The 24,419-nt window shown below is 52.7% G+C and overlaps 1 long non-coding RNA gene across 1 annotated transcript; it reads left to right on the top strand.

Moving 5' to 3' along the window:
- The first annotated feature begins 1,713 nt into the window (after positions 1–1,713).
- On the top strand, positions 1,714–22,946 carry LOC137352675 (uncharacterized). The gene is made up of 3 exons (XR_010969757.1): positions 1,714–1,797; positions 16,606–16,638; positions 22,906–22,946. It is a non-coding gene; the product is annotated as an uncharacterized lncRNA (long non-coding RNA).
- The last annotated feature ends 1,473 nt before the right edge of the window (positions 22,947–24,419 follow it).

Here is a 24,419-nt window from a genome sequence, read left to right as displayed (position 1 = left end):
AATGGGCCTCCTCCTGTTCCTGTGTAACAGGCTCGAGAGGGGGCTGAATGGGCCTCCTCCTGTTCCTGTGTAACAGGAGTGAGAGAGGGGCTGAATGGGCCTCCTCCTGTTCCTGTGTAACAGGCTCGAGAGGGACTGAATGGGCCTCCTCCTGTTCCTGTGTAACAGGGGTGAGAGAGGGGCTGAATGGGCCTCCTCCTGTCCCTGTGTAACAGGGGTGAGAGAGGGGCTGAATGGGCCTCCTCCTGTTCCTGTGTAACAGGGGTGAGAGAGGGGCTGAATGGGCCTCGCCCTGTTCCTGTGTAACAGGGGTGAGAGAGGGGCTGAATGGGCCTCCTCCTGTTCCTGTGTATCAGGCTCGAGAGGGGGCTGAATGGGCCTCCTCCTGTTCCTGTGTAACAGGCTCGAGAGGGACTGAATGGGCCTCCTCCTGTTCCTGTGTAACAGGCTCGAGAGGGGCTGAATGGGCCTCCTCCTGTTCCTGTGTAACAGGCTCGAGAGGGGCTGAATGGGCCTCCTCCTGTTCCTGTGTAACAGGCTCGAGAGGGGGCTGAATGGGCCTCCTCCTGTTCCTGTGTAACAGGGGTGAGAGAGGGGCTGAGTGGGCCTCCTCCTGTTCCTGTGTAACAGGCTCGAGAGGGGGCTGAATGGGCCTCCTCCTGTTCCTGTGTAACAGGGGTGAGAGAGGGGCTGAGTGGGCCTCCTCCTGTTCCTGTGTAACAGGGGTGAGAGAGGGGCTGAATGGGCCTCCTCCTGTTCCTGTGTAACAGGGGTGAGAGAGGGGCTGAATGGGCCTCCTCCTGTTCCTGTGTAACAGGCTCGAGAGGGGCTGAATGGGCCTCCTCCTGTTCCTGTGTGACAGGCTCGAGAGGGGCTGAATGGGCCTCCTCCTGTTCCTGTGTAACAGGCTCGAGAGGGGGCTGAATGGGCCTCCTCCTGTTCCTGTGTAACAGGCTCGAGAGGGGGCTGAATGGGCCTCCTCCTGTTCCTGTGTAACAGGCTCGAGAGGGGGCTGAATGGGCCTCCTCCTGTTCCTGTGTAACAGGGGTGAGAGAGGGGCTGAATGGGCCTCCTCCTGTCCCTGTGTAACAGGGGTGAGAGAGGGGCTGAATGGGCCTCCTCCTGTTCCTTCCTTTGCCATGTTCAGCGAACTGGAAAAGCGACATATTTTCCAAACCTGTCACATGATTCATTGATCGCCTGCCGAGACAGAGACAGATCCGTGCGATTCAGGAGCAATTGACAACAAAGGAACTCAGTACTCTGAATGGAGCTCCGGAATGTTCTCTTCAACCAGCTCTATTCACCCACTCCTTTGTAACCGGGATTTCAATTGCCAGCAACAAGATTCGAGCATTCAAAACAGTCGTGAATTACACCTTCCCCCGATCCTGTATTCACACTGCACTGTCGGAGAGTCAGTACTGAGGGAGTGCTGCACTGTCCGAGGGGCGTCACTGAGGGAGAACTGCACTGTCGGAGGGTCAGTACTGAGGGAGTGCCGCACTGTCGGAGGGTCAGTACTGAGGGAGTGCTGCACTGTCGGAGGGTCAGTACTGAGGGAGAACTGCACTGTCGGAGGGTCAGTACTGAGGGAGAGCTGCACTGTCGGAGGGTCAGTACTGAGGGAGTGCCGCACTGTCGGAGGGTCAGTACTGAGGGAGTGCCGCACTGTCGGAGGGTCAGTACTGAGGGAGTGCGCACTGTCGGAGGGTCAGTACTGAGGGAGTGCTGCACTGTCAGAGGTGCCGTCTTTCAGATGAGACATTAAACCGAGGCTCCCGTCTAATCTCTCAGGTGGGTGTAAAAGATCCCACGGCCACTATTTGGAAGAAGAGCAGGGAGGGAGTTCTCCCTGGTGTCCTGGGACCAAATAATGATATACTGAAGTGTTCTCGGTTTAATTGGGAGGGTTGTGAGCAACCTGTGAAATTCAGTCCAACACACACAGCACAATAGCTCCCCCAGCTGGCACGAGCCAGAGCTCCATCAGGCATCAGACAACACTTTCACCAACACACAATGCATCCACCACCACCACACACCTACACAGAGCCAGGTCCGTCCTTTATCATTTCAAATCTGCACATCTCACCGTCCTTCCCTGACTCTCACTGGGGTACGGGTCCCACACACACTGACTCTCACTGGGGTACGGGTTCCACACACACTGACTCTCACTGGGATACGGGTCCCACACACACTGACTCTCACTGGGATACGGGTCCCACACACACTGACTCTCACTGGGGTACGGGTTCCACACACACTGACTCTCACTGGGGTACGGGTTCCACACACACTGACTCTCACTGGGATACGGGTCCCACACACACTGACTCTCACTGGGGTACGGGTTCCACACACACTGACTCTCACTGGGATACGGGTCCCACACACACTGACTCTCACTGGGGTACGGGTTCCACACACACTGACTCTCACTGGGATACGGGTCCCACACACACTGACCACTGACTTTCACTGGGGTACGGGTCCCACACGCACTGACTCCCACTGGGATACGGGTCCCACACGCACTGACTCCCACTGGGATACGGGTCCCACACACACTGACTCTCACTGGGGTACGGGTTCCACACACACTGACTCTCGCTGGGGTACGGGTCCCACACACACTGACTCTCACTGGGGTACGGGTTCCACACACACTGACTCTCACTGGGGTACGGGTCCCACACACACTGACTCTCACTGGGGTACGGGTTCCACACACACTGACTCTCACTGGGGTACGGGTCCCACACACACTGACTCTCACTGGGGTACGGGTTCCACACACACTGACTCTCGCTGGGGTACGGGTCCCACACACACTGACTCTCACTGGGGTACGGGTTCCACACACACTGACTCTCACTGGGGTACGGGTCCCACACACACTGACTCTCACTGGGGTACGGGTTCCACACACACTGACTCTCACTGGGGTACGGGTCCCACACACACTGACTCTCACTGGGGTACGGGTCCCACACACACTGACTCTCACTGGGGTACGGGTCCCACACACACTGACTCTCACTGGGGTACGGGTCCCACACACACTGACTCTCACTGGGGTACGGGTCCCACACACACTGACTCTCACTGGGGACTCTCACAGTTATTTCAATCTGCCATTTACACCTCGCCGGCCGGGAGTTATTTTGCGGCCTAGTTCAGGCTTCGTGTGAAAGAATCTTTGTGTGATGATTGGCAACTTGAATGGAGACTTGCGAAGGAGCACGTGCTGTGGACATTGCAGTGGTGACCCCCATCGCGGGCGCCATGCACTCCCCACTGACCGTCCGCTATGACCGCTGTCAATGCTCCTTCCCAGGTTTCCAAGGAGACGAGCAGGCCTTGGCTCTGAAATGAGCCGAGAAGGATCTCCGTATCCACAGCAACCATTCTGGGTTAGGTGTCAGCCGTGACTCAGTGAGTTTTTAGCGTTCCCTCTGTCACAGTCACTTCAATGTCAACGGGTCCTGGGTCTGAACCCCCCACTCCCGAGACGTGAGCCCCATAAACCAGGCCGACACTTCCCAGCGCCAGTATTGAGGGAGTGCTGCACTGTCGGAGGGTCAGTACTGAGGGAGTGCCGCGCTGTCGGAGGGTCAGTACTGAGGGAGTGCAGCGCTGTCGGAGGGTCAGTACTGAGGGTGTGCCGCACTGTCGGAGGGTCAGTACTGAGGGACTGCTGCACTGCCGGAGAGTCAGTACTGAGGGTGTGCCGCACTGTCGGAGGGTCAGTACTGAGGGACTGCTGCACTGCCGGAGAGTCAGTACTGAGGGAGTGCCGCACTGTCGGAGGGTCAGTACTGAGGGAGTGCAGCGCTGTCGGAGGGTCAGTACTGAGGGAGTGCTGCACTGTCGGAGGGTCAGTACTGAGGGAGTGCAGCGCTGTCGGAGGGTCAGTACTGAGGGAGTGCTGCACTGCCGGAGAGTCAGTACTGAGGGAGTGCCGTACTGTCGGAGGGTCAGTACTGAGGGACTGCTGCACTGTCGGAGGGTCAGTACTGAGGGAGTGCCGCACTGTCGGAGGGTCAGTACTGAGGGAGTGCCGCACTGTCGGAGGGTCAGTACTGAGGGAGTGCTGCACTGTCAGATGGTGAGTACTGAGGGAGAGCTGCACTGTCGGAGGGTCAGTAGTGAGGGAGCGCGGCACTGTCGTAGGTGCCGTTTTTCAGATGAGACATTAAACCCCCGTCTGCCCTCTCAGGTGGGTGTAAAAGATCCCACGGCCACTATTTGGAAGAAGAGCAGGGGGGAGTTCTCCCCGGTGTCCTGGGGACAATATTTATCCCTCAACCAACATCACTATAAAACCCGTACCCCAGTGAGAGTCAGTGTGTGTGGGACCCGGACCCCAGTGAGTGTCAGTGTGTGTGGAACCCGGACCCCAGTGAGAGTCAGTGTGTGTGGAACCCGTACCCCAGTGAGAGTCAGTGTGTGTGGGACCCGTACCCCAGTGAGAGTCAGTGTGTGTGGAACCCGGACCCCAGTGAGAGTCAGTGTGTGTGGAACCCGGACCCCAGTGAGAGTCAGTGTGTGTGGGACCCGGACCCCAGTGAGTGTCAGTGTGTGTGGAACCCGTACCCCAGTGAGAGTCAGTGTGTGTGGAACCCGTACCCCAGTGAGAGTCAGTGTGTGTGGAACCCGTACCCCAGTGAGAGTCAGTGTGTGTGGAACCCGTATCCCAGTGAGAGTCAGTGTGTGTGGGACCTGTACCCCAGTGAGAGTCAGTGTGTGTGGGACCCGTACCCCAGTGAGAGTCAGTGTGTGTGGGAGATGTTGATGAGGACTGTTTGTATGTGGTTTTCGAACACTTAATGATTAGAAGAAAACATTTGTAAAACTGCTAGGTTGAAGAGATTGCTGGCTGCTCTGCAGATAAAGATTGTTGCTCTGAATTCGATCCAGATGCACCTTGTCGGAAACCAGGAGTGCGCTGAATCACTTTGATTGCAGATACACATTCACTGAACATTTACTGGTGAGTCCAGCAGAGGGTAGTATAGATACTGAGAAACACAAGGACTGTACAGGAGTGAATCATTACCCTTTACCCACTGTGTGTACTGTACATGTACAGGAGCTGACACTGAGACACACACACACACAGACCGTACAGTACCAGACAGGAGTGAATCATTACCCTTTACCCACTGTGTGTACTGTACATGTACAGGAGCTGACACTGAGACACACACACACAGACTGTACAGTACCAGACAGGATTGAATCATTACCCTTTACCCACTGTGTGTACTGTACATGTACAGGAGCTGACACTGAGACACACACACACACACAGACCGTACAGTACCAGACAGGAGTGAATTATTACCCTTTACCCACTGTGTGTACTGTACATGTACAGGAGCTGACACTGAGACACACACACACAGACCGTACAGTACCAGACGGGAGTGAATCATTACCCTTTACCCACTGTGTGTACTGCACATGTACAGGAGCTGACACTGAGACACACACACACACACAGACCGTACAGTACCAGACGGGAGTGAATCATTCCCTTTTACCCACTGTGTGTACTGTACATGTACAGGAGCTGACACTGAGACACACACACACACACAGACCGTACAGTACCAGACGGGAGTGAATCATTCCCTTTTACCCACTGTGTGTACTGTACATGTACAGGAGCTGACACTGAGACACACACACACACACAGACCGTACAGTACCAGACGGGAGTGAATCATTACCCTTTACCCACTGTGTGTACTGTACATGTACACGAGCTGACACTGAGACACACATACACACAGACCGTACAGTACCAGACGGGAGTGAATCATTACCCTTTACCCACTGTGTGTACTGTACATGTACACGAGCTGACACTGAGACACACACACACACACAGACCGTACAGTACCAGACGGGAGTGAATCATTACCTTTTACCCACTGTGTGTACTGTACATGTACACGAGCTGACACTGAGACACACACACACACACAGACCGTACAGTACCAGACGGGAGTGAATCATTACCCTTTACCCACTGTGTGTACTGTACATGTACAGGAGCTGACACTGAGACACATACGCACACGGACCGTACAGTACCAGACGGGTTGTGAATCATTACCCTTTACCCACTGTGTGTACTGTACATGTACAGGAGCTGACACTGAGACACACACACAGACCGTACAGTACCAGACAGGAGTGAATCATTACCCTTTACCCACTGTGTGTACTGTACATGTACAGGAGCTGACACTGAGACACACACACACACAGACCGTACAGTCCCAGACAGGAGTGAATCATTACCCTTTACCCACTGTGTGTACTGTACATGTACAGGAGCTGACACTGAGACACAAACACACACAGACCGTACAGTACCAGACAGGAGTGAATCATTACCCTTTTACCCACTGTGTGTACTGTACATGTACAGGAGCTGACACTGAGACACACACGCACACGGACCGTACAGTACCAGACGGGTTGTGAATCATTACCCTTTACCCACTGTGTGTACTGTACATGTACAGGAGCTGACACTGAGACACACACACAGACCGTACAGTACCAGACAGGAGTGAATCATTACTCTTTACCCACTGTGTGTACTGTACATGTACACGAGCTGACACTGAGACACAAACACACACAGACCGTACAGTACCAGACGGGAGTGAATCATTACCCTTTACCCACTGTGTGTACTGTACATGTACACGAGCTGACACTGAGACACACACACACACACAGACCGTACAGTACCAGACAGGAGTGAATCATTACCTTTACCCACTGTGTGTACTGTACATGTACAGGAGCTGACACTGAGACACACACACACACACAGACCGTACAGTACCAGACAGGATTGAATCATTACCCTTTACCCACTGTGTGTACTGTACATGTACAGGAGCTGACACTGAGACACACACACACACACAGACCGTACAGTACCAGACAGGATTGAATCATTACCCTTTACCCACTGTGTGTACTGCACATGTACAGGAGCTGACACTGAGACACACACACACAGACCGTACAGTACCAGACGGGAGTGAATCATTACCCTTTACCCACTGTGTGTACTGCACATGTACAGGAGCTGACACTGAGACACACACACACACGGACCGTACAGTACCAGACGGGAGTGAATCATTACCCTTTACCCACTGTGTGTACTGTACATGTACAGGAGCTGACAGTGAGACACGCACGCACACACACAGACCGTACAGTACCAGACGGGAGTGAATCATTACCCTTTACCCACTGTGTGTACTGTACATGTACAGGAGCTGACACTGAGACACACACACACACACACAGACCGTACAGTACCAGACGGGAGTGAATCATTCCCTTTACCCACTGTGTGTACTGTACATGTACAGGAGCTGACACTGAGACACACACACACAGACCGTACAGTACCAGACGGGAGTGAATCATTACCCTTTACCCACTGTGTGTACTGCACATGTACAGGAGCTGACACTGAGACACACACACACACGGACCGTACAGTACCAGACGGGAGTGAATCATTACCCTTTACCCACTGTGTGTACTGTACATGTACAGGAGCTGACAGTGAGACACGCACGCACACACACAGACCGTACAGTACCAGACGGGAGTGAATCATTACCCTTTACCCACTGTGTGTACTGTACATGTACAGGAGCTGACACTGAGACACACACACACACACACAGACCGTACAGTACCAGACGGGAGTGAATCATTCCCTTTACCCACTGTGTGTACTGTACATGTACAGGAGCTGACACTGAGACACACACACACACACACAGACCGTACAGTACCAGACGGGAGTGTATCATTCCCTTTACCCACTGTGTGTACTGTACATGTACAGGAGCTGACACTGAGACACACACACACAGACCGTACAGTACCAGACAGGAGTGAATCATTCCCTTTACCCACTGTGTGTACTGTACATGTACAGGAGCTGACACTGAGACACACACACACAGACCGTACAGTACCAGACGGGATTGAATCATTACCCTTTACCCACTGTGTGTACTGTACATGTACAGGAGCTGTCACTGAGACACACACACACAGACCGTACAGTACCAGATGGGAGTGAATCATTACCCTTTACCCACTGTGTGTACTGTACATGTACAGGAGCTGACACTGAGACACACACACACACAGACCGTACAGTACCAGACGGGAGTGAATCATTACCCTTTACCCACTGTGTGTACTGTAGCTTATTAATTGTTAAAAATTCAGCTGAGAGATGGCTAATTAGCGCTGACATTTGCAGATGTGGGAACAGGATGTAAAAATTGATCGGGCACGGCGGGTGAGATCTGTGTGAGGGACAGCTCTGATCTGTTAGGACCTGCCACATTCTGCAGTGAGAACTGACGGGAGAGAGATGAGGCAGAGATCAAGGAGATTCCACAATGAACTGATAAAAGGATGTGCAATCATCCTTTTGGACCCTCGATCATTTATTAACCCCTAATAAACAGGTTCCTTGTAAATCCTGTCACAATCCTCCCTGCACTTTCTGGTAACCTGCTTATTTCCTCTCTCAGCAACACCTCACGTTTCCTTCGAACAGCAACAGCAACTGTTTGCACATCGCATTTTCTATAATAAACTATCTCCAGCTGGGCGTCTGAAACTTTGCCTCGAGACTGTTCACTATTCTGACTATCACCTGCCCCGTCTCCCAAATTCCACCCTCCGTCAACTTTGGCTCATTCCAAACTCAGCTAAGCTGCACTCCGTGTCCGAACTCGCACCGAGTCACCTTCACCCATCACCCCCTGTTACTCGCTGACCGACACTGGCTCCCAGTCCGCTAACACCTCCATTTTAAAATTCACCTCCTCATTTTCAAATCCCTCCCTATCTCTGTCACCCTCCTCCAGTCCCTACAACCCTCCCTATCTGTTACCTCCTCCAGTCCCTACAACCCTCCCTATCTCTGTAACCTCCTCCAGCTCCTACAACCCTCCCTATCTCTGTAACCTCCTCCAGCCCCTACAACCCTCCCTATCTCTCTAACCTCCTCCAGCCCCTACAACCCTCCCTATCTCTCTAACCTCCTCCAGCCCCTACAATCCTCCCTATCTCTGTAACCTTCTCCAGCCCCTACAGTCCTCCCTATCTCTGTAACCCTCCTCCAGCCCCTACACCCCTCCCTATCTCTGTAACCTCCTCCAGCCCCGACAACCCTCCCTATCTGTGTAACCTCCTCCAGCCCCGACAACCCTCCCTATCTCTGTAAGCTTCTCCATCCCCAACAGTCCTCCCTGTCTCTGTAACCTCCTCCAGCCCCTACAACCCTCCCTATCTCTCTAACCTCCTCCAGCCCCTACAATCCTCCCTATCTCTGTAACCTTCTCCAGCCCCTACAGTCCTCCCTATCTCTGTAACCTCCTCCAGCCCCTACAACCCTCCCTATCTCTGTAACCTCCTCCAGTCCCTACAACCCTCCGAGTTCTCTGCGCTCCCTCCAATTCCGTCCTCTCGCCCATCCCCCGATTCCCATCGCTCCACCACTGGCGTCCGTGCCTTCAGCTGCCTGGGGGCCCTAAGCTCTGGAATTCCCTCCCTAAACCTCTCCGCCTCTCTCTCTCTCTCCTCCTTTAAGACGCTAGTTTCAAAACCGACCTCTCTGACCGAGGTTTTGGTCGCCGGTCCCTGATATCTGCTTTAGGAAAGTGCGTTGGGATGTTGGAAGTGCCTTTATAAAATAGTTATTGTTGCTCCATTGTCACCTTGTCTCAAGACCTCTGTTGATCCCAGGACAGGAATAGAGATAAATATCCCAGATACTGAACCAACGCCCATCCCGATTGGATGCTGGCGAAGACGGGGCATAGCACGGGGGTTAGATACAGAGTAAAGCTCCCTCTACACTGTCCCCATCAAACACTCCCAGGACAGGGACAGTACGGGGGTTAGATACAGAGTAGAGCTCCCTCTACACTGTCCCCCATCAAACACTCCCAGGACAGGTACAGTACGGGGGGTTAGATACAGAGTAAAGCTCCCTCTACACTGTCCCCCATCAAACACTCCCAGGACAGGTACAGCACGGGGGTTAGATACAGAGTAAAGCTCCCTCGACACTGTCCCCATCAAACACTCCCCAGGACAGGTACAGAAGAATAAAGCGTAGGGGTTAGGTGCAGAGCTGGAGGGAGGCTGAGTTGTCGAGTGGTGCTTTTGTATAAGATTTCTCCTGGGTTTGGCTTGGTTTCAATAATTCATTAACCCACGGCTGGGTGATTAATGCGGTGACGTTCTCTGAACAGGGACAACTGCCCGAGAAGGGTTTTGGAGCTTTTCATGATTACGTTGGTGTTTTTTTATTAACACAACGATTGTGGCGCTGAGTTAGATAGTGGGAAGGGAGATGCAATCTCTGGTTTGCTTTCAGGGGAGTTAATCCCAGGGAGGGGAGATGCTGGCACTCTGCGCACTGCCCGCACCGCCCTTCCACTGCTCAATTGGACCAACACAGCGTAGCGTAGCAGAGGCTGTGAGGTGTGTGTGTGTGTGTGTGTGCACTGCTACAGGAGATTCACAGTGCTGGTGGGGTAGGAGCAGCCTGTGTTGCAGGACTCTGCTGTAATTCGTTTAGTGGCAGCCTCTGAAGACCGACGCAGTGCTGCATCTCCAGCAGAGAAGAGAGAGGGAGAGAGAGGGAGCGATCTTGAAGATGGCTGGGCATTCTGTAAGCAAGACTGACAGTGAGTATTTCCCCCCCCCCCCCCCAAAAAAAAACCATCTCTCTGATAATCCCTTCACTTTTGCTGGCACACGATAGAACATCGGGCTGTTTTAATCATTAATCACCTCGGAAGTTTTACACTTCCCGGCCGTGTCTCCTCCACCCCGAGAAATCTTCAGTAACCTGCAACATCCTCTCTGGAAATATCTGCGTGCGGGAGACACGGACCCCTGTTAACTTTCTGTACGAGCAAACAAAATGCTCCTCCACTTGAATCACGTACCCCCTCCCTCACCGTCTCTTTGCAAACAATTTAAAGCTAGTCTAATGATGGCCATGAAACCATCGTCGATTGTTGTAAAAACCCATCTGGTTCACTAATGTCCTTTAGGGAAGGAAATCTGCTGTCCTTACCCGGTCTGGCCTACATGTGACTCCAGACCCACAGCAATGGGGTTAACTCTTACACGGCAGTCAAATTCCTCGCTGCTACTCCGATGCGACCAATATTCCTGGCTGCTCGCGCCGGTGTGCGAGTGAGCACACGCCCGACCGCAAGTGTGTGAGGGGGGCGATTGCGTGTTCGAGGCAGCACATGCGTGACAGAGCGCGTGGGTCAGCGGGGATTGTGTGTGTGCGGGGGTGAATGTGTGTGTGAGAGTGAGAGAGGGGCTGCAGGAGTGTGCGTGTGAGTATGAGTGTGTGTGCGAGTGTGAAAGAGAGTGTGTGTGTGTGAGTTTGTGACTGAGTGAGTGTGTGTGTGAGAGAGAGTGTGTGTGTGAGTGTGAGTGAGTGAGTGAGTGATTGAGTGTGTGTGTGTGTGAGATTGTGTGTGTTCGAGTGTGTTTGTGTTTCAGTGTGTGTTTGAGTGTGTGTGTTTGTGTGTGTGTTTGTGTGTGTGATTATGTGTGTTTGAGTGTGTGTGTTTGAGTGTGTGTGTTTGTGTGTGTGAGAGAGTGTTGAGTGTGATTGTGTGTGTGTTTGAGAGTGTTCAGTGTGATTGTGTGTGCGTTTGTGACTGAGTGTGTGACTGTGAGTGTATGACTGTGACTGTGTGTGAGTGAGTGTTGAGCATGAGTGAGTGTGTGTGTTGAGTGTGAGAGAGTGTGAGTGTGGGTGTGTGTGAATGAGTTTGTGTGAGTTTGAGAGTGCGTGTGAGTTAGGGTGTGTGAGTTTGTGTGAGTGTGAGTTTGTGACCGAGTGGGTTGAGTATTGAGTGTGTGCTTGTGACTGAGTGTGAGAGTGAGTGTGTGTGAGTGAGTGTGAGCACGGTAGTGACTGAGTGTGTGAGTGTTGAGTGTGTGAGTGTGTGTTTTAGTGCGAGTGTGTTTGTGACTGAGTGTGTGTGTTGAGTGTGAGTGTTAGTGTGTGTGTGTTTGTGACTGAGTGTGTGAGTGTTTAGTGTGTGTGTTAGTGAGTGTGTTTGTGACTGAGTGTGTGTGTTGAGTGTGAGAGAGTGTGTGTATTAGCGTGTGTGTGTTTGTGACTGAGTGTGTGTGTTGAGTGTGAGAGAGTGTGTGTGTTAATGTGAGTGTGTTTGTGACTGAGTGTGAGTGTTGAGTGTGAGAGAGTGTGTGAATGTGTGTGTGTTTGTGACTGAGTGTGTGTGTTGAGTGTGAGAAAGTGTGTGTGTTAGTGTGTGTGTGTTTGTGACTGAGTGTGTGAGTGTTGAGTGTGAGAGAGTGTGTGTGTGTTTGTGACTGAGTGTGAGTGTTGAGTGAGAGAGTGTGTGTGTTAGTGTGAGTGTGTTTGCGACTGAGTGTGAGTGTTGAGTGTGAGAGAGTGTGTGTGTTAGTGTGTGCGTTTGTGACTAAGTGTGAGTGTTGAGTGAGAGAGTGTGTGTGTTTGTGACTGAGTGAGAGTGTTGAGTGTGAGAGAGTGTGTGTGTTAGTGTGTGCGTTTGTGACTAAGTGTGAGTGTTGAGTGAGAGAGTGTGTGTGTTAGTGTGTGTGTTTGCGACTGAGTGTGAGTGTTGAGTGTGAGAGAGTGTGTGTGTTAGTATGAGTGTGTTTGTGACTGAGTGTGAGTGTTGAGTGTGAGAGAGTGTGTGTGTTAGTCTGTGTGTGTTTGTGACTGAGTGTGTGTGTTGAGTGTGAGAGAGTGTGTGTGTTAATGTGAGTGTGTTTGTGACTGAGTGTGAGTGTTGAGTGTGAGAGAGTGTGTGTGTTAATGTGAGTGTGTTTGTGATAGAGTGTGAGTGTTGAGTGTGAGAGTGTGTGTGTGTTAGTGTGTGTGTGTTTGTGACTGAGTGTGAGTGTTGAGTGTGAGAGAGTGTGTGTGTTTGTGTGAGGGTGTTTGGGACTGAGTGTGAGTGTTGAGTGTGAGAGAGTGTGTGTGTTAATGTGAGTGTGTTTGTGACTGAGTGTGAGTGTTGAGTGTGAGAGAGTGTGTGTGTTAATGTGAGTGTGTTTGTGACAGAGTGTGAGTGTTGAGTGTGAGAGAGTGTGTGTGTTAGTGTGTGTGTGTTTGTGACTGAGTGTGAGTGTTGAGTGTGAGAGAGTGTGTGTGTTTGTGTGAGGGTGTTTGTGACTGAGTGTGAGTGTTGAGTGTGAGAGAGTGTGTGTGTTAGTGTGAGTGTGTTTGTGACGGAGTGTGAGTGTTGAGTGTGAGAGAGTGTGTGTGTTAGTGTGAGGGTGTTTGTGACTGAGTGTGTGTGTTGAGTGTGAGAGAGTGTGTGTGTTAGTGTGTGCGTGTTTGTGACTGAGTGTGAGTGTTGAGTGTGAGAGAGTGTGTGTGTTAGTGTGTGTGTGTTTGTGACTGAGTATGAGTGTTGAGTGTGAGAGAGTGTGTGTGTTAGTGTGTGTGTTTGTGACTGAGTGTGAGTGTTGAGTGTGAGAGAGTGTGTGTGTTAGTGTGTGTGTGTTTGTGGCGGAGTGTGAGTGTTGAGTGTGAGAGAGTGTGTGTGTTAGTGTGAGGGTGTTTGTGACTGAGTGTGTGTGTTGAGTGTGAGAGAGTGTGTATGTTAGTGTGTGTGTGTTTGTGACTGAGTGTGAGTGTTGAGTGTGAGAGAGTGTGTGTGTTAGTGTGTGTGTGTTTGTGACTGAGTGTGAGTGTTGAGTGTGAGAGAGTGTGTGTGTTAATGTGTGTGTGTTTGTGACTGAGTGTGAGTGTTGAGTGTGAGAGAGTGTGTGTGTTAGTGTGTGTGTGTTTGTGGCGGAGTGTGAGTGTTGAGTGTGAGAGAGTGTGTGTGTTAGTGTGAGGGTGTTTGTGACTGAGTGTGTGTGTTGAGTGTGAGAGAGTGTGTATGTTAGTGTGTGTGTGTTTGTGACTGAGTGTGAGTGTTGAGTGTGAGAGAGTGTGTGTGTTAGTGTGTGTGTGTTTGTGACTGAGTGTGAGTGTTGAGTGTGAGAGAGTGTGTGTGTTAATGTGAGTGTGTTTGTGACTGAGTGTGTGAGCGTTGAGTGTGAGAGAGTGTGTGTGTTAGTGTGTGTGTGTGTTTGTGACTGAGTGTGAGTGTTGAGTGTGAGAGAGTGTGTGTGTTAGTGTGTGTGTGTTTGTGACTGAGTGTGAGTGTTGAGTGTGAGAGTGTGTGTGTGTTTGTGACTGAGTGTGAGTGTTGAGTGTGAGAGAGTGTGTGTGTTAGTGTGTGTGTGTTTGTGACTGAATGTGGGTGTTGAATGTGAGAGAGTGTGTGTGTTAGTGTGAGTGTGTTAGTGACTGAGTGTGAGTGTTGAGTGTGAGAGAGTGTGTGTGTTAGTGTGAGTGTGTTTGTGACTGAGTGTGAGTGTTGAGTGTGAGAGAGTGTGTGTGTTAGTGTGTGTGTGTTTGTGACTGAGTGTGAGTGTTGAGTGTGAGAGAGTGTGTGTGTTAGTGTGTGTGTGACTGAGTGTGAGTGTTGAGTGTGAGAGAGTGTGTGTGTTAGTGTGAGTGTGTTTGTGACTGAGTGTGAGTGTTGAGTGTGAGAGAGTGTGTGTGTTAGTGTGAGTGTGTTTGTGACTGAGTGTGAGTGTTGAGTGTGAGAGAGTGTGTGTGTTAGTGTGTGTGTGTTTGTGACTGAGTGTGAGTGTTGAGTGTGAGAGAGTGTGTGTGTTAGTGTGTGTGTGTTTGTGACTGAGTGTGAGCGTTGAGTGTGAGAGAGTGTGTGTGTTAGTGTGTGAGTGTGTTTGTGACTGAGTGTGAGTGTTGAGTGTGAGAGAGTGTGTGTGTTAGTGTGAGTGTGTTTGTGACTGAGTGTGAGTGTTGAGTGTGAGAGAGTGTGTGTGTTAATGTGAGTGTGTTTGTGACTGAGTGTGTGTGGTGAGTGTGAGAGAGTCTGTGTGTTAGTGTGAGTGTGTTTGTGACTGAGTGTGTATGTTGAGTGTGAGAGAGTGTGTGTGTTAGTGTGTGTGTGTTTGTGACTGAGTGTGAGTGTTGAGTGTGAGAGAGTGTGTGTGTTAGTGTGAGTGTGTTTGTGACTGAGTGTGAGTGTTGAGTGTGAGAGAGTGTGTGTGTTTCGGATAGTGTTAAAAATGATTGTGTTATTCCCTGACAATAGGGAGGTGACATGAAACTCCTGCACGTTCAGTGTTAGTCCTGGAGAGTGAAGGAGATGGGAAAGCCGGGGCTGATAATCTGGGAATACTGGGAGGCAGGAATGCTTCAAACCCAGCGTATCAATCACTGCTGTCATGGCAGCCGGAGAAGCAGTAATCACCCTGGGACAATCAATCAGGAATCGGCAGAAAAGCTGATTCAGCACTGCAGGGAATCACAGAGAGCCAGCCCATTCATTTCACTGACTCCAGCTGCCAGTGGCTCCTGTCTTAGGGCAGGGCTGGAGATGTTCGAGCTGCAGAAAACATTGCAGCATCCTCTGCGTCACTCCCTCTTTCCTCCTGTCTCCAAACCTGCAATGCAAAAAAAAACAAAGATTGCACCACTGCAGAAATTGCAGCACACTCCCCTCGTAAAACATCGATTTCACTTCCCAATTCACTCCGTTCATCTCACGATCACTATCGATGGGGATCCAGGGGCTCCTGTATCTAAGCCCCGTGCTGTACCTGTCCTGGGAGTGTTTGATGGGGGACAGTGTAGAGGGAGCTTTACTCTGTATCTAACCCCCGTGCTGTCCCTGTCCTGGGAGTGTTTGATGGGGGACAGTGTAGAGGGAGCTTTACTCTGTATCTAACCCCGTACTGTACCTGTCCTGGGAGTGTTTGATGGGGACAGTGTAGAGGGAGCTTTACTCTGTATCTAACCCCGTACTGTACCTGTCCTAGGGAGTGTTTGATGGGGACAGTGTGGAGGGAGCTTTACTCTGTATCTAACCCCCGTACTGTACCTGTCCTAGGGAGTGTTTGATGGGGACAGTGTCTGAGGAATTGTCACCGCACATTTCTCCCTGACCCAGTCTGCAGCTCCTGTTAATATATCGAGTTACCGTCGATATGACTTCCTGACCCCTGCTCTCTGAACCCTGTGCCTTAGGTATTCTACTGAACGAGGGAGAGAGGGAGAGAGAGATGTGAGAGAGACAGAAAGAGAGGCAGAAAGCAACAGAAAGAGACAGTGGCAGTGAGAGAGGGAGCTACACGGACGGGGAGGGAGAGGAGTGGATAGAGGGAAGGAGTCAGAGAGGGGAAGGCAGAGTGGGAGAGCGAGGGTGTGATTCACAGTCGGACCTGGAGACGAGATGAGATCGTATCTGACAACTGGGATGTGGGGCTCCCTGGTTACCGAGGATGAATTCAGTTGCTCTCTGTCAGACTCGGAGACAACAGGTTGCTCTCCTGTTAATTAATTAATGAAACACACATTTCAAGGATGGATTGGGTGGAATCAAAGCCATCCAATGGTGACCAGGAGCACATCTTATCCACAAATCATCATCAGATAGTAATTGTGTCTTCTCTCCCTTTAATTTCCAGTGACCTCTGCGAACCAGGATCAGTTTGCATACGGTGAGGACAGACCTTTCTTCATCAAACACTAGTATATGTATCTATAAAAAGATACAGGTCCCACGCACACTGACTCTCACTGGGGTACGGGTCCCACACACACTGACTCTCACTGGGGTACGGGTCCCACACACACTGACTCTCACTGGGGTACGGGTCCCACACACACTGACTCTCACTGGGGTACGGGTCCCACGCACACTGACTCTCACTGGGGTACGGGTCCCACACACACTGACTCTCACTGGGGTACGGGTCCCACGCACACTGACTCTCACTGGGGTACGGGTCCCACACACACTGACTCTCACTGGGGTACGGGTTCCACACACACTGACTCTCACTGGGGTACGGGTTCCACACACACTGACTCTCACTGGGGTACGGGTCCCACACACACTGACTCTCACTGGGGTACGGGTCCCACACACACTGACTCTCACTGGGGTACGGGTCCCACGCACACTGACTCTCACTGGGGTACGGGTCCCACACACACTGACTCTCACTGGGGTACGGGTCCCACACACACTGACTCTCACTGGGGTACGGGTCCCACACACACTGACTCTCACTGGGGTACGGGTCCCACACACACTGACTCTCACTGGGGTACGGGTCCCACACACACTGACTCTCACTGGGGTACGGTTCCCACGCACACAGACTCTCACTGAGGTCCCACACACACTGACTCTCACTGGGGTACGGGTCCCACACACACTGACTCTCACTGGGTTACGGGTTCCACACACACTGACTCTCACTGGGGTACGGGTCCCACACACACTGACTCTCACTGGGGTACGGGTCCCACACACACTGACTCTCACTGGGGTACGGGTTCCACACACACTGACTCTCACTGGGGTACGGGTCCCACACACACTGACTCTCACTGGGGTACGGGTCCCACATACACTGACTCTCACTGGGGTACGGGTCCCACACACACTGACTCTCACTGGGATACGGGTCCCACACACACTGACTCTCACTGGGATACGGGTTCCACACACACTGACTCTCACTGGGGTACGGGTCCCACACACACTGACTCTCACTGGGGTACGGGTCCCACACACACTGACTCTCACTGGGGTACAGGTCCCACACACACTGACTCTCACTGGGGTACGGGTCCCACACACACTGACTCTCACTGGGGTACGGGTCCCACACACACTGACTCTCACTGGGGTACGGGTCCCACACACACTGACTCTCACTGGGATACGGGTCCCACACACACTGACTCTCACTGGGGTACAGGTCCCACACACACTGACTCTCACTGGGGTACGGGTCCCACACACACTGACTCTCACTGGGGTACGGGTCCCACACACACTGACTCTCACTGGGGTACAGGTCCCACGCACACTGACTCTCACTGGGGTATGGGTTCCACACACTCTGACTCTCAGTGGGGTACGGATTCCACACACACTGACTCTCACTGGGGTACGGGTCCCACACACACTGACTCTCACTGGGGTACGGGTTTCCACACACACTGACTCTCACTGGGGTATGGGTCCCACACACACTGACTCTCACTGGGGTACGGGTCCCACACACACTGACTCTCACTGGGGTACGGGTTCCACACACACTGACTCTCACTGGGGTACGGGTCCCACACACACTGACTCTCACTGGGGTACGGGTTCCACACACACTGACTCTCACTGGGGTACCGGTTCCATACACACTGACTCTCACTGGGGTACGGGTCCCACACACACTGACTCTCACTGGGGTACGGGTCCCACACACACTGACTCTCACTGGGGTATGGGTTCCACACACTCTGACTCTCAGTGGGGTACGGGTCCCACACACACTGACTCTCGCTGGGGTACGGGTTCCACACACTCTGACTCTCAGTGGGGTACGGATTCCACACACACTGACTCTCACTGGGGTACGGGTTCCACACACTCTGACTCTCAGTGGGGTACGGATTCCACACACACTGACTCTCACTGGGGTACGGGTCCCACACACACTGACTCTCACTGGGGTACGGGTCCCACACACACTGACTCTCACTGGGGTACGGGTCCCACACACACTGACTCTCACTGGGATACGGGTTTCCACACACACTGACTCTCACTGGGGTACGGGTCCCACACACACTGACTCTCAGTGGGGTATGGATTCCACACACACTGACTCTCACTGGGGTACGGGTCCCACACACACTGACTCTCACTGGGGTACGGGTCCCACACACACTGACTCTCACTGGGATACGGGTTTCCACACACACTGACTCTCACTGGGGTATGGGTTCCACACACACTGACTCTCACTGGGGTACGGATTCCACACACACTGACTCTCACTGGGGTACCGGTCCCACACACACTGACTCTCACTGGGGTACAGGTCCCACACACACTGACTCTCACTGGGGTACGGGTTCCACACACACTGACTCTCACTGGAGTACGGGTCCCACACACACTGACTCTCACTGGGGTACGGGTTCCACACACACTGACTCTCACTGGGGTACGGGTCCCACACACACTGACTCTCACTGGGGTACCGGTTCCACACACACTGACTCTCACTGGAGTACGGGTCCCACACACACTGACTCTCGCTGGGGTACGGGTCCCACACACACTGACTCTCGCTGGGGTACGGGTTCCACACACACTGACTCTCGCTGGGGTACGGGTTCCACACACACTGACTCTCACTGGGGTACCGGTCCCACACACACTGACTCTCACTGGGGTACGGGTTCCACACACACTGACTCTCACTGGGGTACGGGTTCCACACACACTGACTCTCACTGGGGTACGGGTTCCACACACACTGACTCTCATTGTAATACGGGTCCCACACACACTGACTCTCACTGGGGTACGGGTCCCACACACACTGACTCTCACTGGGGTACGGGTTCCACACACACTGACTCTCACTGGGGTACAGGTCCCACACACACTGACTCTCACTGGGCTACGGGTCCCACACACACTGACTCTCACTGGGGTACGGGTTCCACACACACTGACTCTCACTGGGGTACGGGTTCCACACACACTGACTCTCACTGGGGTACGGGTTCCACACACACTGACTCTCACTGGGGTACGGGTACCACACACACTGACTCTCACTGGGGTACGGGTTCCACACACACTGACTCTCATTGTAATACGGGTTCCACACACACTGACTCTCACTGGGGTACGGGTCCCACACACACTGACTCTCACTGGGGTACGGGTTCCACACACACTGACTCTCATTGTAATACGGGTCCCACACACACTGACTCTCACTGGGGTACGGGTCCCACACACACTGACTCTCACTGGGGTACGGGTCCCACACACACTGACTCTCACTGGGGTACGGGTCCCACACACACTGACTCTCACTGGGGTACGGGTCCCACACACACTGACTCTCACTGGGGTACGGGTCCCACACACACTGACTCTCACTGGGGTACGGGTTCCACACACACTGACTCTCACTGGGGTACGGGTCCCACACACACTGACTCTCACTGGGGTACGGGTCCCACACACACTGACTCTCACTGGGGTACGGGTCCCACACACACTGACTCTCACTGGGGTACGGGTCCCACACACACTGACTCTCACTGGGGTACGGGTCCCACAAACACTGACTCTCGCTGGGGTACGGGTCCCACACACACTGACTCTCATTGTAATACGGGTCCCACACACACTGACTCTCACTGGGGTACGGGTCCCACACACACTGACTCTCACTGGGGTACGGGTCCCACACACCGTCGGCCTGTTGACGTGCCACTGTGTGAGAATCAGTGAATGCATGTGAATCTGGATCATTCATTCCTAGACGTTTGTTTGTTCTGTTGTCCTTCTGCCTGATAACACATCAGATTGCTTAACTGCCCAATACCTCGATCTTTGTATCTTGATTACCCGTGGAACAAGCTGAATCACATCCCTTGTCTTTCTGTGCAGTGGAGCGTGGGGGAGGTTGGATTCCTGAGAAACATTCCCTGGTCGAATAACTCTCAAAATGAATCTCTTTCGCAGCCGCCATTCTCTCACTCTCTCTCTCCACCCCTAAACCACAGCCACACTCTCCCTCTTTGTAATTTAACAAACTGCTTTCATTTCTCTAGCACCTTTCCCCGCCTCAGGATAACCCAAAGCCACTCACAGCCAATGGAGTATTTATTTTTTGAAGGGTGCTCACTGTTGTAATGTAGGCAACCAATTTGCGCACAGCAAGATCCCAATGTGACAATGACCCAGAACACCTATGTTCTTTTTTTCCAGCGATGTCAGCTGAGTGTCTCGTCCTCTGGCCTCTGGGTCAGAGGATCGGGGTTTCAGGTCGGCATGCCGACGATTTGAGCCCCATAATCCAGGCCGACTCGCCCCGCCGACACTACTGAGGGAGTGCCGCACTCTCGGAGGGTCAGTACTGATGGAGCGTTGCACTGTCGGAGGGTCACTACTGAGGGAGTGCTGCACTCTCGGAGGGTCAGAACTGAGGGAGTGCCGCACTGTCGGAGGGTCAGTACTGAGGGAGTGCCGCGCTGTCGGAGGGTCAGTACTGAGGGAGTGCCGCGCTGTCGGAGGGTCAGTACTGAGGGAGTGCCGTAGTGTCGGAGGGTCAGTACTGAGGGAGTGCCGCACTGTCGGAGGGTCAGTACTGAGGGAGTGCTGCACTGTCGGAGGGTCAGTACTGAGGGAGTGCTGCACTGTCGGAGGGTCAGTACTGAGGGAGTGCTGCACTGTCGGAGGGGCAGTACTGAGGGAGTGCTGCACTGTCGGAGGGTCAGAACTGAGGGAGTGCCGCACTGTCGGAAGGTCAGTACAAAGGGAGTGCTACACTGTCGGAGGGTCAGTACTGAGGGAGTGCTGCACTGTCGGTGGGTCAGTACTGAGGGAGTGCCGCACTGTCGGAGGGTCAGTACTGAGGGAGTGCTGCACTGTCGGAGTGTCAGTACTGTGGGAGTGCCGCACTGTCGGAGGGTCAGTACTGAGGGAGTGCCGCACTGTCAGAGGGTCAGTACTGAGGGAGTGCCGCACTGTCGGAGGGTCAGTACTGAGGGAGTGCCGCACTGTCGGAGGTTCAGTACTGAGGGAGCGCTGCACTGTCGGAGGGTCAGTACTGAGGGAGTGCTGCACTATCGGAGGGTCAGTACTGAGGGAGTGCCGCACTGTCGGAGGGTCAGTACTGAGGGAGTGCCGCACTGTCGGAGGGTCAGTACTGAGGGAGCGCCGCACTGCCAGAGGGTCAGTACTGTGGGAGCGCCGCACTGTCGGAGGGTCAGTACTGAGGGAGTGCCACACTGTCGGAGGGTCAGTACTGAGGGAATGCTGCACTGTTGGAGTGTCAGTACTGTGGGAGTGCCGCACTGTCGGAGGGTCAGTACTGAGGGAGTGCCGCACTGTCAGAGGGTCGGTACTGAGGGAGTGCTGCACTGTCGGAGAGTCATTACTGAGGGAGTGTCAGTACTGAGGGTGTGCCGCACTGTTGGAGGGTCAGTACTGAGGGAGTGCTGCACTGTCGGAGTGTCGGAACTGTGGGAGTGCCGCACTGTCGGAGGGTCAGTACTGAGGGAGTGCCGCACTGTTGGAGGGTCAGTACTGAAGGAGTGCTTCACTGTCAGAGGGTCAGTACTGAGGGAGTGCTGCACTGTTGGAGGGTCAGTACTGAGGGAGTGCTTCACTGTCAGAGGGTCAGTACTGAGGGAGTGCTGCACTGTTGGAGGGTCAGTACTGAGGGAGTGCTGCACTGTCAGAGGGTCAGTGCTGAGGGAGTGCCGCACTGTCGGAGGTGCCGTCTTTCAGATGAGACATTAAACCGAGGCCCCCGTCTGCCCTCTCGGGTGGGTGTAAAAGATCCCGCGTCCACTATTTGGATGAAGAGCAGGGGGGGGGGCGGAGTTCTCCCCGGTGTCCTGGGGACAATATTTATCCCTCAACCAACATCACTAAAAAAAAAAAACACATGATCTGTGTCATTATCACCTGGCCGCTTGTGGGATCTTGTTGTGCACAATTTAGCTAATGCATTTCCTAAATTTCAACAGTGAACACACTTCATAAAAAGTCCTTCATTGGCTGTGAGGCCCGTCGGGATGTCGTGAGATACTGCAAGGTGCGAGCGAAATGCAAGTCTTTCCTTTTTTTGTGTGGAGAGAATTGAGAAATGTTGCCTGTTGAAGCGTTTCGAAGATTCCTTCACACTGCTCACCGCGTGTTTTGATTGTTTTCACAGATTACGATACTTTGAGGACAACGGGTCTGATTCTGGCTGTCATCATGTTTGTAGCTGGGATCGTTATCGCTTTGAGTAAGTGGAATTCACTGAGTCGAGGAGGCTCTTAACGCTCCTGCACCTCCACAACATCCACATCTGTTGACCAAACCTCACTTCCTGTCGATAGACGTTCACTTCCTGTCTACAAAACCTCACTTCCTGCCCTTAGACCTGTGTATCAACCTTTCCCATTATAAATTCTGAGGTTTGCATTTATAAAGGGGAAATGTCCATGTAAACAGTCACGCCGCAGTTGCATCCTCCAGCCACTGATGCCGCTGTGCTGTCTCAGTTTTGCATCTCCCGGCTCCTCGGCCGTCCAAAGCTGCAATGGACTCTCCTTTCCAAGTTGGTATCAATTAGTCTACCTAACTGGACCGAACAATAAACACAGTTTTGTTTGGAATTGAGGAATTGATCAAGTTCTGCGCATCCTGGTCATATTAACCCTCAAACTCTAACCCTACTTCATTTATTGCCCATCCCTAATTGCCCTTGAGAAGGTGGTGGTGAGCTGCCTCCTTGAACCGCTGCAGTCCATGTGGGGTAGGTACACCCACAGTGCTGTTAGGAAGGGAGTTCCAGGATTTTTGACCCAGCGACAGTGAAGGAATGGTGATATAGTTCCGAGTCAGGATGGTGTGTGACTTGGAGGGGAACTTGCTGGTGGTGGTGTTCCCATGTATCTGCTGCCCTTGTCCTTCTAGTTGGTAGAGGTCGCGGGTTTGGAAGGTGCTGTCTCAGGAGCCTTGGTGCATCTTGTAGATGGTGCACACTGCTGCCACTGTGCGTCGGTGGTGGAGGGGGTGAATGTTTGTGGATGGGGTGCCAATCAAGCGGGCTGCTTTGTCCTGGATGGTGTCGAGCTTCTTGAGTGTTGTTGGAGCTGCACCCATCCAGGCAAGTGGAGAGTATTCCATCACACTCCTGACTTGTGCCTTGTAGATGGTGGACAGGCTTTGGGGAGTCAGGGGATGAGTTACTCGCCTCAGGATTCCTAACCTCTGACCTGCTCTTGTAGCCACGGTATTTATATGGCTACTCCAGTTCCGTTTCTGGTCAATGGTAACCCCCAGGATGTTGATAGTGGGGGATTCAGCGATGGTAATGCCGTTGAATGTCAAGGGGAGATGGTTAGATTCTCTCTTGTTGGAGATGGTCATTGCCTGGCACTTGTGTGGCGTGAATGTTACTTGTCACTTATCAGCCCAAGCCTGGATATTGTCCAGGTCTTGCTGCATTTCTACACAGACTGCTTCAGTATCTGTGGAGTTGAAGGCTTCACTGCTGAACTGTAACCCTTGCTCTGGTTCAGAGGTCGCTGAGAGTGTGTTGCAATGCTGAACTGATAATTGTGAAGGACCGCACTAATTCACAATCAGATTAAGACTGATTATTAGCACCCAGCCAAAGCAAGCAGTCGAAATCCTGTGTGCTCCCCATCGGGGGTTTAAACTCGACTGCAGCAGCTG

This window comes from Heterodontus francisci, chromosome 39, assembly GCF_036365525.1.
Source record: "Heterodontus francisci isolate sHetFra1 chromosome 39, sHetFra1.hap1, whole genome shotgun sequence".
NCBI lineage: Eukaryota > Metazoa > Chordata > Chondrichthyes > Heterodontiformes > Heterodontidae > Heterodontus > Heterodontus francisci.
The sequence above is the reverse complement of the archived record's forward strand: the minus strand, read 5'-3'. Positions and strand labels throughout refer to the sequence as shown.